The sequence below is a fragment of the Protopterus annectens genome, chromosome 2.part1 (genome assembly GCF_019279795.1).
Source record: "Protopterus annectens isolate FY-2018-M chromosome 2.part1, PAN1.0, whole genome shotgun sequence".
NCBI lineage: Eukaryota > Metazoa > Chordata > Ceratodontiformes > Protopteridae > Protopterus > Protopterus annectens.
In genome coordinates this window covers 1,509,555,638-1,509,570,020 of record NC_056729.1, presented here as the reverse complement: position 1 = coordinate 1,509,570,020, position 14,383 = coordinate 1,509,555,638, and the positions used below count along the sequence as shown (strand labels likewise).

Below are 14,383 nucleotides of genomic sequence, written 5' to 3'. Positions count from 1 at the left end.
TGTGGGGGTTTCTCCTAAAATGGTTCTCGGCAGCCCTGATTTTGTGGACCTCCTCTACCTCTAGAGTGGCATCTGTTTTCTAATCCCTTTCCTGGGCCAGAAGAAGAGGATTCCTGAGGTGCATCTTGGAAGGAAGACTTAGCCCTGTGGGACCACTGTTTCTCACTACCCCGCTGATTCTTAGAGAAGGAATGCTGGGGAGTCAAAAACTTGATCCTGACTGCAGACAAAGTCTTTCCATCCTGCTTGCTACGGGTCAAGGATTCCTTGACAGAAGGACCAAACAAAGTAGATCTGTCAAATGGGGCATTGGTAAAGGATGCCTTGAAGTTGTTTGCAAACCCGCAAAGGTGAAGCCATGCTTAGCGCCTAATAGCAATGCCTGTGCCCGCTGCTCAAGAGGTAGCCTCAGCCACATTACAGATCAACCTCATTGAGGCATTAGCCAGGGATGTGAGAATAGAAACCTTAGACTAAATCGTAAGAAAATACAAAAAGTAGTTACTTATCTTTAAATGAATCTTGAGCCACAGGGAGCACGTCCATTTGCAAATCGCAGCAAATGAGATCTGAGGATTATGGGTAGCAGAGGATCTTGGAAGCGGAGGAGCTTGAGCTCAGGAAATGTCGCTTGCAATGCTGGCTCGGATCCGAGGTCAGATCCAAGACCCATCCGTGATCAGTAATAACAAAGATAGCATTAGATGCTAATGTTTCTGAAAGAGCTTCAACACTGGCTTTACTTGACTGGATCTCTCTCTAGCCACCTGGCTTCTTCCATGAATAAAGCTGTGCCTCTGGCCTCTGCCCATTATGGTAATCTGATTTCCAATGTCCCTCACTGCCCTCCTTTGTTGCTGTTAAGCTATTTAAGTACCTTTACCATCCATTGTTTTCCACAGATCCATCCTTAAAAGCAAATTTTCCTAATAAAACGGTCCATAAAACTGTACCCTGTAAAGCAGTACATAGATGAGCTAATTGGGAGTCAAGTGGCAACACATATAGATTTAGTAGAATTCAGCATTTGTGTAAACATTAAAGTTAGTACAATTTAATACTGTACAGCATAATCTGCCCTACTAAAGCACCTTTAGTATTGTATAAACATTAAAGCTATTAGAATTTAGTAATGTTTAGCATAATCTGCCCTAATAAAGCAATAAAACACTATTATTAGTATGCATCAACAAAGTACTCTTAATAGCCTTCTATCCCCAATACACCACATCTTTGTAGTTCACCAATCAAAGGACTGGACATTACGGGTATGCAATTTCCTAACATCTCTGTAGCCAGCTTAGTGAATATAGGCATTTTGAGACAATGTAGCAATTGTTGCATGTTTACTGACAACCACTTAATGATTAAAGAAATAGACACAGTATGCGAGAGGTGTACTTACACAATGACACTGAAGGCTTAACTCTTGTATACAAGCTCACATGGGGTTGTGGAAACCACATGCACACACACACACACACACACACACACACACACACAACTTACATAGCACACAGCACATACATAGACTAGCATTTGCTAAGGGACTTAAAAACAATCTTCCAAAATAACAAATATCATCTAGACCGCCCTTGTCAAAGCTATGCCTCAGCAAACTCAAAGGCACTCAGAAAAAAGGAGCACCTAACACCACACATGCAGTCACATGACTCATTAATACAGACCCACACACTAAGTCCCTAAGGCAAGCAAACATACTTTACAGAACTCTCATCATGGCAAACTCCATTATAAGACATAGTGATGCCCCTCTAACCAGACTGAACAAAGAGAAGATAACAGTTAGTTGCTTAACTAGAGCCAGAATCCACCAAATCATGCACACACTCAAATAATTACACCAGAGGTACCAATATGATTCTGTCATGGTCCATGCAGCTATAAATGACATGAGATATACCTCTCTGGACAATATGAAGAGAGACATTAAGTAGCTCTCAGACTATTTGGCTCAGGCTGGTAAGAGAATAGCACTGAGCAGCATATATGGATGGTGCAGTGGTGCAGCAGTAGCGTTGTCGCCTCACAGCAAGAGGTTCTCTGGTTCGATTCTCAGCTGGGGTGCCTTCTGTGCGGAGTCTGCATGTCCTCCCTGCGTTCATGTGGGTTTCCACCAGCTGCTCCGGCTTCCTCCCACATTACAAAGACATGCATCTGGAGCATTTCTCCCCTGGCCTCCACTGAAAATTGGCTTTGTTCCAAGTCGTACTTTCCTGGTTAACAAATAATAAATAAATAAATATAACCATGATACCATAGTATGAGCAAAAGATGATTGATTTTAACAACTGCCTTTTTTGTATCACTCTAAGGTGATCCAGTATTTGTCAGCTTGGCAAGACTTGGTTAACAGACCATGTTGCTTTGCCAAGGACAGTCTGCAAATATCCCCTGTAGACTTCCAAATCAGACTTCCAAATCTGGCAAAAACCTTATTCACCACAATAGTGGCTTACTTAGGCAATGCAAAATTGACAAACCTAACGACTTAGCAAAATCAAGTCAGCTGAACCTCAAGGTGTTACTGCTCAATGCCAGGAGCCTAAATAAAAATAAAAAAAAAAAAAACTACAGTCCTCCCAAGCTCTCCTCACACTTCTGAATATAGACATCTGTGCGGTTACCGAGACAAGGTTTAAAGAGACAAGAGAGTACCCCAGAAGTGCAAAGTTTCAGGGCTTTTCACACTTTAAGACCAGTAGCTGCACAGGCAGGGGACAAAGGTAGAGGTGCCTCAATATACATTAATAACTATATCCTAGACAGCTATAGATTACTGTCCACTTCCCAAGAAGCTCACAATGCATACATGGACCTACTGGAGACACTTACCATGCAACCTAACACACTACTCATGGGAGACTTTAATTACCCCTCTATATACAAGTTATCCTACATGACCTCAAACATACAAGCATAGGGGTTCCTGAACTTTGTAAATACAAACACCCTTGACCAAATAGTGAAAATGCCACTACAGGCTCCAACATACTAGACCTCATACTCACAAATATGAGAGAATGCTGTACCCCACATGCCATGTCCTCCCAGGTAAGGTCTGACCATAGAGCTGTCTCCTTTGAAATCAAAATCAACTCTGTAACCCCAGTAAAGCCAGTCACAATTAGGAACTACTCCAAGTCAAACTACCTTTCATTAAGTGATGATCTGTCAAAATTCAATGCCCCTCCAAATCCAAAGAACACTGCAACCTACGCTGAATTGCTGTCCTTGACTCTGTACAACCATGTCAATGGCTGCATAAATGCTTCTGTACCTACCAGAAGGAAGCCCAGAACTAGCCCAGAAACAAAACATCCTTGTGGCATCCCAAATTAAACAGAATATACAACAAAAGGAAAAAATTATGGCAAAAATCAGGGTAATTACCATAAAGATTAAATCTCTCATCAAACTATAGAGGCAACTAAGAGAACTGATAAAGTTAAACAAAGCCAAATTTGAGGTTATGATAACCTGTCAGGTGAAAGATAACCATAAGGAAGGCCTTCTTCAGCTATGTCAGAAACCTCAAGGGTAGCACACAGCAATGTGCTGAACTGGTGGTTAATGGTACTACAATCACTGAGCCTGGCATTATAGTGAATCTGTTAGCAGATTCCCCCCCCCCCATTTTTCTACAGGGGGTCAGGGTATCGTGTTAACTGTCGTCAACTCTACGTCACTGAATCAAGAGAGTTGGTGACAGTTAACACGATACCCCGACCACATGTAGAAAAATGGGGGGGGGGCTGCTGCTGATGATGATGATGTTAGCAGTAAGTCAAGGAAGGCATAATGGCTCCTGAGGTGACAGGGGTCTCACATGTCTAACCTAGGGCAAGGGTTTAGGCTTATACCATAAATACCTTCATTTTCAGAAAGCCAGCAAGGATGTGTTGCTCCCTAGGTAATATGAGAGAGGCAAGTGTAATGTGGTTGGATGGTTGTTCTCCCACTGGGGGGGGGGGGTCAAAGTATTAGAAGGAGTGGCAGTGCATCATTGTTCTCTCACCATAGGTGGCCCAGTTGGGTGCAAGATATTTGGGGAACTGGGCTGCAGTAAGGGTATTTTCCCACCATTGGTAGCCCTCGGGAAGTGCAAAGTACAAGGAAGATTGGAAGTGACTGGCTGAGCAGAGGTAAGACTGATGATGTGCATGAAGGAGTTTGTGCTCACTGTAGGAATTTTGATACAGGACCAAACGATGCTTACGGATGCCATCATGATGGCCCCTCTTGATGGAGATCATGTCTACACTGGAGATCCCCATTAAAGGGCTCAAATTTGATTGGGGGAGGTCTGATGGTGAGCAGGGATGGGGGCAAAACTCATACAGAAAAAAATACTCATGAACATAAATTACAAAAAAAAAAAAAAAACAGAGGGTTAGTTTCTCTTAGAACCTTTGTGCATCAGAATATCAAAGCTATAGCTAGGGTTGGATAAATGGGCAGGATGTGCCAGGTAAAAGCAAGTGACACCACAGAATAGGCAGCAATCATTACCCACAAGTGTCAACAGTGTAGAGTACAAGTGCCAATGATAATTTACATAGCCACGCTGATCACCGAGGCTGCTTAAATGAATAACTGCCTGTGTGTCTATGTAGTAACTGCTGCAAAAAGATAGTATACCTCGTTGCTGCAATTTCTATTGGAAAAGAGCTACTATGTAAGCATGTATGTGCATATGTATATAGAAGCTTATTACTTAGTAGAGGTGAGGACTTGTTTTGGCTCTTCTGCTTGAGTGTGGGAGACACTAAATAGGGAACTGTCCAGGGAACCAAATATCTTGGCTACATCAGAGGAAAACCTTGCTGATAGTTATGCTTCTCTTACTCCCAGACCTATTCTGCAAATAACTTCTGGATAAGGATGAAGGACATTAGCCAGGAATGGCAGCACCAATGAGCTTCACACACAGTATTCCACAAACAAGATTTAAAATCAGTAAGAAATTAGGGATGGCATAATGGTTGATACTTTTACCTCAGACTCACAAGGTACAGGGTTTGATTCTCACCCTTGGGGAACGGGCTAGGCTTAAAATATACCACAAAAGCAGCTAGCTCAGTACTTACCTAGAATTTTTTCTAAAAGCTGCTGTTAGAATGTGACTGGTACTGTGCTTGAGATTGCTCTAATCCATCCATAAAGATGTGTAAAATGGACTTGGGATGTAGAACAAATAGACATAAATCATTGTTAGAAGCATGTACTGATACTAAAATGCCAGCTGATGATTGCCACTAAGCACACCAGTTAATTATTCACATACATATATACACATATACACACACAAACAAGTAACTCACAGACTGCACTGTGAAGTTGTGAAAGCGATTTAAAGAGGTATAAATACAGATGCATTGGACCAACATCTACAGCTCATTATCTAATGCTGAGAAATGATGATGCATTGCTCAACATAATATAGTATCACCATCAATATTTTAGGGACTGATACCAAACAAAACGTTTTATTTTTATAAATGGGTGCAGCAGCACATCCCACAGTGGAATACAGGGCACGCAAGCGAACTGCCACAACAACCTGTTCTGCCTTCAACAAGCGACATAGCTGATCTCCGGTCTGGAATAAGAACAGCACCTAATCTTTTCTGTAGCACAGTAGTCTTATGACATACTACACAGTTTTGGCAACGCCAGTCAAAATATTCATGAATAAGCTCTTGGAATGATTATGGAACAATGCAGCCCAAGGTGTTATAATAGATCTGGGAACACAGGTTGACAACAACCTCTCTTTTGACCACCACGTTGGCACTGTGGTCAGAAAGTCCTTCTATGTGGCATATCTCATTACTAAGGGTTTTGCATCCAGGAAGAAAGAGGTCATTGTCTCCTTCTACTCTTCCTTCATTAGACCAATCATCGAGTACAATGCCCCATTTGGCATGTACCTCACTAGACACCAGAAACAACTGAAGAGGCCGCAAAAGTACCTCACAAAGAGGATCCTAGACCATAAACACTTGTCCTATATGGACAGACTCAAAAAACTCCAACTATTCTCGGTCTCATATTGCCTGCTTATAGGTTCATAGGTAGGTACTAGGCTATCGGCCCAAGGGCCTAAGTAAGTCTAGCTAACAAAGTTCCCTGGCTTACGCCAACCCAAAAAAGTTAATTTCCTGTGCCCCTGTCGAGCAGAGCCACAGAAGTGATCCCCGGGGTGTATTTCCTATTTCCCATCCACTCATCAAGATTTTTCTTGAAGATTGTTAATGAGGAACTTTGCTTGACATAGATGGGTAGCTTGTTCCACAGTATGTGAAGGCTCTGGGATAGGAAACTATCCCTCCAGCATGTCCTGTTTATTGTGGTGACAAGGTTTAGGTCCCTACAGCGTGTAGCTCGGAGGGTTTGGGATTTCTTTAGGTGTAGCATCTCCAACAGCTCTGGGTTTGACATAGCTTTATATGTTAGGCAGAGATCACCTCAGAGTAGGTGATATGCTACAGAGTAAAGCTGGAGTTTTTTGAGATGGTCAGTGTAGGGCATCTGTTTGAGGCCAGTAATCCTCTTTGTGAGGTACTTCTGTGGCCTTTCCAGCTGCTGCAGATGTCTTGTGAGGTACATTCCAAAAGGGGCGCTGTACTCTATAACGGGTCTAATGATTGTCAAGTAGAGGGGAACAATGACCTCTTTTTTCCTGGATGAGAATCCTTTTGTAATGAGGTGTGCCACGTAGAAGGATTTCCTGACTACTCTGGCAATGTGATTATCAAAGGAGAGACTACTGTCCACCTGGGTCCAACGGTCTCTTATCACACATTTGGCGTTAAGAAGACTGCTGCCTATGTGGTAGTTCATGGGTACAGAGTTTTTACCAAAGGGGATAACAATGCACTTTTTGGCATTGAGCTTGAGGTCATGGCTCTGACACCAGGCATCTGTCTCAGTGAGGCATCATTTGGGGACTCGACTATAGCCCCTAGTTTGCAGTCATCTGCGAACTTCATTAGCTAGAGGCCTTCTGTGTTAGCCTGTACTTCAGAAAAGTAGATACCAAACATGAGAGGTCCCATGACTGAACCTTGTGCTACTCCAATTGTCACTGGTTTGAAGTCATATTTGGAGTCTGCAACTTTTACAGTGTGGGTTCTGTCAGTGAGCCAGCTGGCAACCTCTTGTGACATAGGGATTTATATCTAGTTTAGTGAGTTTAACTATAATTCCAGAAAAGGGGATGGTGTTGAAAGCCTTGGCAAGGTCAAGATAGGCTGTGTGAACCACCTTACCCTTGTCTAAGGCTTTGGTGACTGCCTCAAAGAAGTCAGCCAGGTTCAGGAGGGATGATCTGCCTTTTACAAACCCAAACTGGGTGGGGTCCGGAGTTTGGAGGTTACCAATGTCTTTGTTTATGAATTCCATGAGGATATGTTCCATGGCCTTGCAGACCAGGCTCGTCAGGCTAATAGGGCGATAGTTCCCAGGATCAGTGGTGGCTCCCCCTTTGTGGAGTGGGATAACTGTTGCTGTGCGCCATTCAGTGGGGACAAAGCCTGACGTGAGGCTATGATTGAACATGGTGCTTAGGTGGGGAGCCAGTTCATTCTGAAGTTTGTGTAAAACACAGCCTGGGATGTTGCCCGGTCCCATGGATTCTGTGTTTTTGGCTTTAGAGAGTGCTGCTTTTACCTGTGTAGTTGTGATTACAGGGATTCTGCATTCTTCCTGTATAGATATGGGATTTTTAGGGGGTGAGAGGGCGGTAAAGTTAGCACTGAACCTGTCTGCCAGGATGTTGGCAATATCAGTTGGTTCTGTAATTTTTGTGCCATTGTGCTGTAACTCAGAGCAGATCTGGGTTTTGCCATTGAAATTCTTGACATAGCTATAGAATGCTTTGTGGTTGTCCTTAGAATCAGTGGCAATCTTGTTTTCATAGCTAGCTTTGGAGGATCTTATAAGGGATCTCAACTTCTTACTGAGGATGACCAGGGAGCTCCTCCACTCATGGGATTTTACTCTCTTTTGCAACAGTTTCTTCCTTCTGTTGTAGAGTTTGTTTATGGCAGGCAATCTCTACGATACTTAGAGGCGATCTCTGCTTGACTTACAAAGCCATGTCTGACCCAGCTCTGTTAGAAATGCTACATCTAAAGAAATTCCAATCCCTCCACACCACACGCTCCAGAGACCTCAACCTCATTACCACAATCAACAGAACATGCTGGAGGGACAGGTTCATAACCCAGAGACTGCCCATGCTATGGAATGGACTTCCCATACATGTCGAGCAGGGCACCTCACTGGCCCTCTTCAATAGAAATCTTGATGAGTGGATGGGAAATAGAAAATTCACCCCGGGGATCACTCCAGTGGCTTTACTCAACAGAGTCACTAGGAACTAAGGTCGGGTGGCATGATGCCAGTGTAATCCTATGGGCTAGGCTTGCAAAGGCTCCAGAGCCATTAGCCTAGTACACACCTATGAACCTATAGGTATGCTCTCATTCCTCCCACCAGGAGACTACAGCAGGGAACTAATAGTATGAAAGAGAATATTCCCCAACCCTGGTAATCTCACAAAGCTGTTGATTAGCTGTTCTATTGATCAAACTGGGTCAACAAAACAGCTGTCGACCATAGAGACATTCAACAGTATTATTGGTGCCTATATATATATATATATATATATATATATATATATATATATATATATATATATATGTGTGTGTGTGTGTGTGTGTGTGTATATCTATCTATCTATATATATATATATATATATATATCTATATATATATATATATATATATAGATAGATAGATAGATACACACACACACACACAAATATATATATATATATATATATATATATATATATATATATATATATATATATATTTATACAGATAGATATAAAATAGAGATAGACTGTGAACTCCCAGGGCTCTGGTATGAGGCTTGACCATATGTCAGCCCTAAATGTCTGTGACCATGTTTATGAATCATGACCAATGATTTATACTGTGCTACTGTTTTCTGCTAAGCTATGGGTTATACACTAGATGCATACAGATGCTAACAAAATGAATATTTATCGAAGATCCTTATTTTATTAATAATGTTCAGTATTAACTCTGAAATAAATCTGGCTTTCATCATTTATTCCCAGCTTTTACTATGATCAATTTTGTTAGTGCACACATAACTGATCTGAATGAACTACCTCACATGGGTAACAGCAACAGTATGCGGATGCTGATTTATCTCCCTGTAGTCACCTCCCTGGCACTGCATCCACGGGATTTGTAACATGCTTGTTACTACCATCATTATGGCTAGATTTCAGAAGGGTGCCACAACAAAAGACACGACTGGGGAAGTTCCACTCTACATATCTGACAAAACTAAATAAGATGACATTGCTTGATAACCAGGTGCAAAAATTCAACCACGTTACTCACATAACTCAGCTTCAGATACCATGATCCATATTTAGAAAAAAAAGTATTAGCTATGGATCCTAAGCTGTTCTTTGGTTAACATAATGAGATATGAATTTGGATTCCTACGTGAAGAGCAAATCACATGTTTAGCAGCCAAAATATTACTGCACCACTTAACAGCAAACTTCTTTCTGCGAATCATATGCATAAGATGCCATCAAAAGTGGTATCATAGAGCTAAAGCATCATTAGAGAAACTGCAAAATTATTTGGTTGTAGAGGGGAAGTATGGAAGGGCAAGTGGGTTAGAAGAATTAGGAAAAACGGATTGTACATTCTTTTTTCACAATTAATGGCTGGATGGTCACAGGTCTGTGTTAATATAAAGTAATGATATGACTGTCTGCCTTGGACTTGAAATAGGTTCAGGTCTACAACAATTTTGAAATCGTACTTTAGTCTAAATACAAATGAATCTTCAACATTTTCCTTTTTTCAATGCAGTTTCTGTGGTATGATTGCTTTTGTCATCTACCTCTTAACAGCATGAAATTTTTACACTGATCTGAACACTGCTACACAAAGCATGTTAAAAAAGTTCACATTTTAATTATACAGTTATATAAAAGCACATTTTAACTTTGTTCATAAATACTGACTGAAATGCTCAAAAATGAAAATGCTAGCATCCAGTGCAACTAAAATTGTAAATACTGCTGTATATACTTAGTTTGGGGAGGATGCGGAAATAATTTAATATTTTATTTGGTAAGTGTTTAGAAAATGAAATCTTCAGGAAGTAATAGACAAAAGTGTAAGTACAAAAGCAATGCATTTCTGGCTAGAAATAAACACTTAAGCAGGGTCCCAATTGGACACTGGGCATTCATTGACTGGACAAGTATTCTTAAAGTGGTGTATGGTGACCTGGGTGCTGCTCAGACCACATTAGGCCTACAGAAGCTCTGACAGGCTTGGATTTAAGACTAGGAGGGGTGGGAAATGACAGAATGTGGAATGAGGCCCTGCAGATGTTAGGCACAGTCCACAATTTATTGTTAAGATTCATCAAAGGAAGCTGTCCTACACCACGAAAGCTTTACACTAGGGACTAGAAGGGGAAGAGCAATTATTGGATGTCACAATACAGTTATCACAATACAGTGATAAGATGATCAGCTTTAATAATTGGCTTAAATTCTGGTGTCATTCAAAGGGGATCCAATGTCTGTCTGCCTGGGATGACATGCTGGACAAGCCACGCTGCTTCGCAAGGGACGGCTTGCACCTGTCACCCCTGGGCTTCCGGATATTGGCAAAGGCTCTTGCCACCCCATAGTGCCTTTTTTAGGCAAGGCTCAAATTCTAAACCTACCACCCTAGAACACCAAAAAGGAAAAAAACTAAGGGTAATGCTGCTCGATGCCAGAAGTCTCAATCTCAAGATGCACGCACTCGAGGCCCTTCTCAATATGGAGAACATCGATGTCTGTGCTGTGACAGAAACCTGGTTCAAGGCTCCTGAGAGCACCCCAGCACTAACAGGTTTCACCTCATATCATGCGTTCCGCCCCAAAATCCGGACAACACCAAGAAAGGAGGGGGGGGTGTCCATATTCATAAAGGACACCCACACCTCAAGGTTGGTGGCAACGCACGATGCATCGGAGACCATCCAGGTGCAATTAACCATAGGCAAGACTGCTCTGCAATTTGTAGCATGTTACAGGCCACCCTCTCAAACTCAGGAACCTCACATGGCCTTCCTGAAAACATTGGAGGATAAATGTATCTCCAAACACCATCATACTAGGTGACTTCAACTACCCTAATATAGACTGGGAACACTACTCAAGCCCGAACACTCTAACCCAAAGATTCCTGGAGTTCATAAACTCAAATGCCATGGAACAACTAGTCACCATCCCCACAAGAGGAGAAAACATACTTGATCTCATCATCACGAACATGGGATCAAAATGTTCAACACCGGAAGTATACCCCTCACTGGTGAGATCAGATCATAAACTAATCTCGCTGGAGGTCCTCATCCCGCCCCCACCTGAAACAAAAAAGACCACAGTGAAAAACTTCTCAAAAGCCGATTTCACACTTCTGAAAACTAGTGTGGTCTCCTTTAAGGCCCCTGAGCCAGTGGTAAACATTACTCAAACCGCTGAATCACTTACAAATGCCTTCTACCAGCACCTACAGGACTGCATGGATCAGGCAATCCCAAACAAAACTAAGACTCTCTGTACCAAAGGCAAGCATCTAAGTCTGGTGGACCCCAGCCATAAACAAGCTCTACAACAAAAGGAGGAAGCTACTACAAGATAGAGCAAAATCCTTGAAAGGTAAGACACCTTTGATCATTATAAGTAAAAAACTAAGAGCTCTCATAAAATCATCCAAGGCAAATTTTGAGAGAAAAATCACCAAGGACTCTAAAGAGAATCATAAGGCCTTCTTTAGCTATGTTAGAAACCTAGGAGGAAACTCCCAGATATGCTCAGAATTAGTTCGAAATGATGTGAAAATTACTGAACCTACACACATTGCCAACATACTGGCTGACAGGTTCAGTGCAAACTTCTCCCCCCCCCAAAAGGAGAGATATCTATTCCAGAGGATTGTAGCCCCCCAAACATCTCCAACGCCCAGGTGAGAACTGCCCTCACTAAGGCAAAAAGCACAGCATCTATGGGACCGGATGGTGTCCCCGGCTGTGTGCTTCATGAACTCAACGAGGAATTAAACCCACAGTTAGGACAGCTGTTTAATCTTAGCCTCACCTCAGGATACATACCCAAGGAGTGGCGCACGGCGACTGTGGTCCCACTTCATAAGGGCGGTGCCTCCACAGACCCTGGAAATTACCGCCCCATTAGCTTGACAAGCCTTATCTGCAAAGCCATGGAGAGGATCATAATGGAACTCATAAATAAAGACATATGGAACTTGCAGACTTTGGATCCAACCCAGTTTGGCTTTGTCAAAGGCAGATCCTGCCTCTTAAACTTGGTTGACTTTTTCGAGACAGTCACCAAGGCCATTGATGAGGAAAGGCAGTCCATACAGCCTACCTCGACCTGGCAAAGGCCTTCGACACAATACCCCACTCAGGTATCATCGAAAAACTCATCAGCTTGAATGTAAACCCATACATCACAAGATGGGTTGCAAACTGGCTAAGTGACAGAACCCACAGGGTCAGAGTTGCTGGAGCCATGTCAGACTCAAAGCCTGTCACAAGTGGTGTCCCACAGGGCTCAGTCCTGGGTCCACTCTTGTTCGGCATCTACTTTTCTGAAGTACAAGCAAACACAGGAGGGTTATGGCTGACAAAGTTTGCAGATGACTGCAAACTGGGCCATAGTCGAAAACACATCTGACACAGATATCCTCCAGAAGGGCCTCACAGAAACGGATAACTGGTGCCAGAGCCATGGCCTGAAGTTAAACGCCAAAAAATGCATAGTCATACCCTTCGGGAAAAACAAGGTTACCCCTAGCTACCATATAGGTGGCAATCCACTGAGCACAGAAAAAGTCATCAGAGATCTGGGGACCCAGGTTGACAGTAGCCTTTCATTTGACACTCATGTTGCTAAAGTAGTTAGGAAAACCTTCTATATCACCCACCTGATCATGAAGAGATTCACATCTAGATCAAGGGAGGTCATCGTCCCCCTGTACTCATCACTCATTAGACCTATGATTGAGTACAATGCCCTGTTCGAATGTATCTGACCAGACACCTGCTGCAGCTTGAAAGGCCCCAAAAGTTCCTCACCAAAAGGATAAAGGGTCTCAAAAATATGTCTTATGCTGCCCGACTGAAAGAACTCCAGCTCTATTCAGTCTCATACCGCTTGCTCAGAGGTGACCTGTGCCTGACATATAAGGCCATGTCAAACCCAGATTTGATGAATATGCTTTACCTCAAAAATCTAGATCCCTCAGAACCACAAGGGCGGGAGACTTAAACCTTGACACGGTTATAAATAGAACGTGCTGGAGGGACAGATTCATCACCCAGAGACTCCCTATGCTGTGGAACAAAATCCCGGTACATGTGAGGCAGAGCACCTCTCTGGCCTTGTTCAAGAGGAATCTTGACCAATGGATGGGAGATTGCAGATATACCCCAGGGATTACTTCAGTGTCACTGCTTGACAGAGGCACAGCAAAATGATAGGCATAGTTTTTATTCAAACTAAAGGGGTGGCGAAAGCCACATAACTATGGGCTAGGCTTATAAATGCCCTTGGGCAGATAGCCTAGTATGAACCTATGAACCTATGAACCTAAAAGTAGTAGTAGTAGCAGGGGGAAATTTGTAAGCAGTAAGGAGAGACAGAGGTGCAGACAGATATGGGGAGGGTGCTGGATGTTACTTGTTATGGGGAGGGGCATTCCCTACATGCATGAGCTCTTCTTGGGTCAGTATGTACAAGGTGGGGAAAACTGGCTATGGTCAGACAGAGTGGAAGTTGTTATTATGTGTAACTGGACCTGTAGGAGGATAGTCAGATACTGGAGGAAGGTAAATGATGGATGACTAAGTAGAGAACTGTTGCAAGCAGTGGCTGGGGAGAATCTTGCAAGGAGAAGGGAAAAAGAAAGAGAAAAGTAAAGTGACTGGCCAGTGAGTTAGGGAGTACTGGGGGGGGGGGGGCATGATCAGGGTCAAACAGGGTGGGAGATAAAGTAGGCAAGGTTATTAACTGACAGGTACTGATTAAGATTTGTTTAGCAAGATAGAGCAAGAAGAAGGAGAATTCATATCCCAATGAGGTTAAAGAGATACTTAAGGGGGCTCACTGACAGGAAGTATCACTTTGGGGAGACTGAATATAGCAGCTGCAGCTGCTTAAGACAGGGCGATCTGGTAAAAGTTGGTGAATGTAACATGATTTCCATGCTGAGAA

At 42.7% G+C, this 14,383-nt stretch overlaps 1 protein-coding gene across 1 annotated transcript in view; it reads right to left on the bottom strand.

Moving 5' to 3' along the window:
* Window positions 1–14,383, bottom strand: part of MEGF6 (multiple EGF like domains 6) — a 2,184,612-nt gene that overhangs the window by 764,182 nt on the left and 1,406,047 nt on the right. The gene's annotated exons all lie outside the window — the stretch shown is intronic.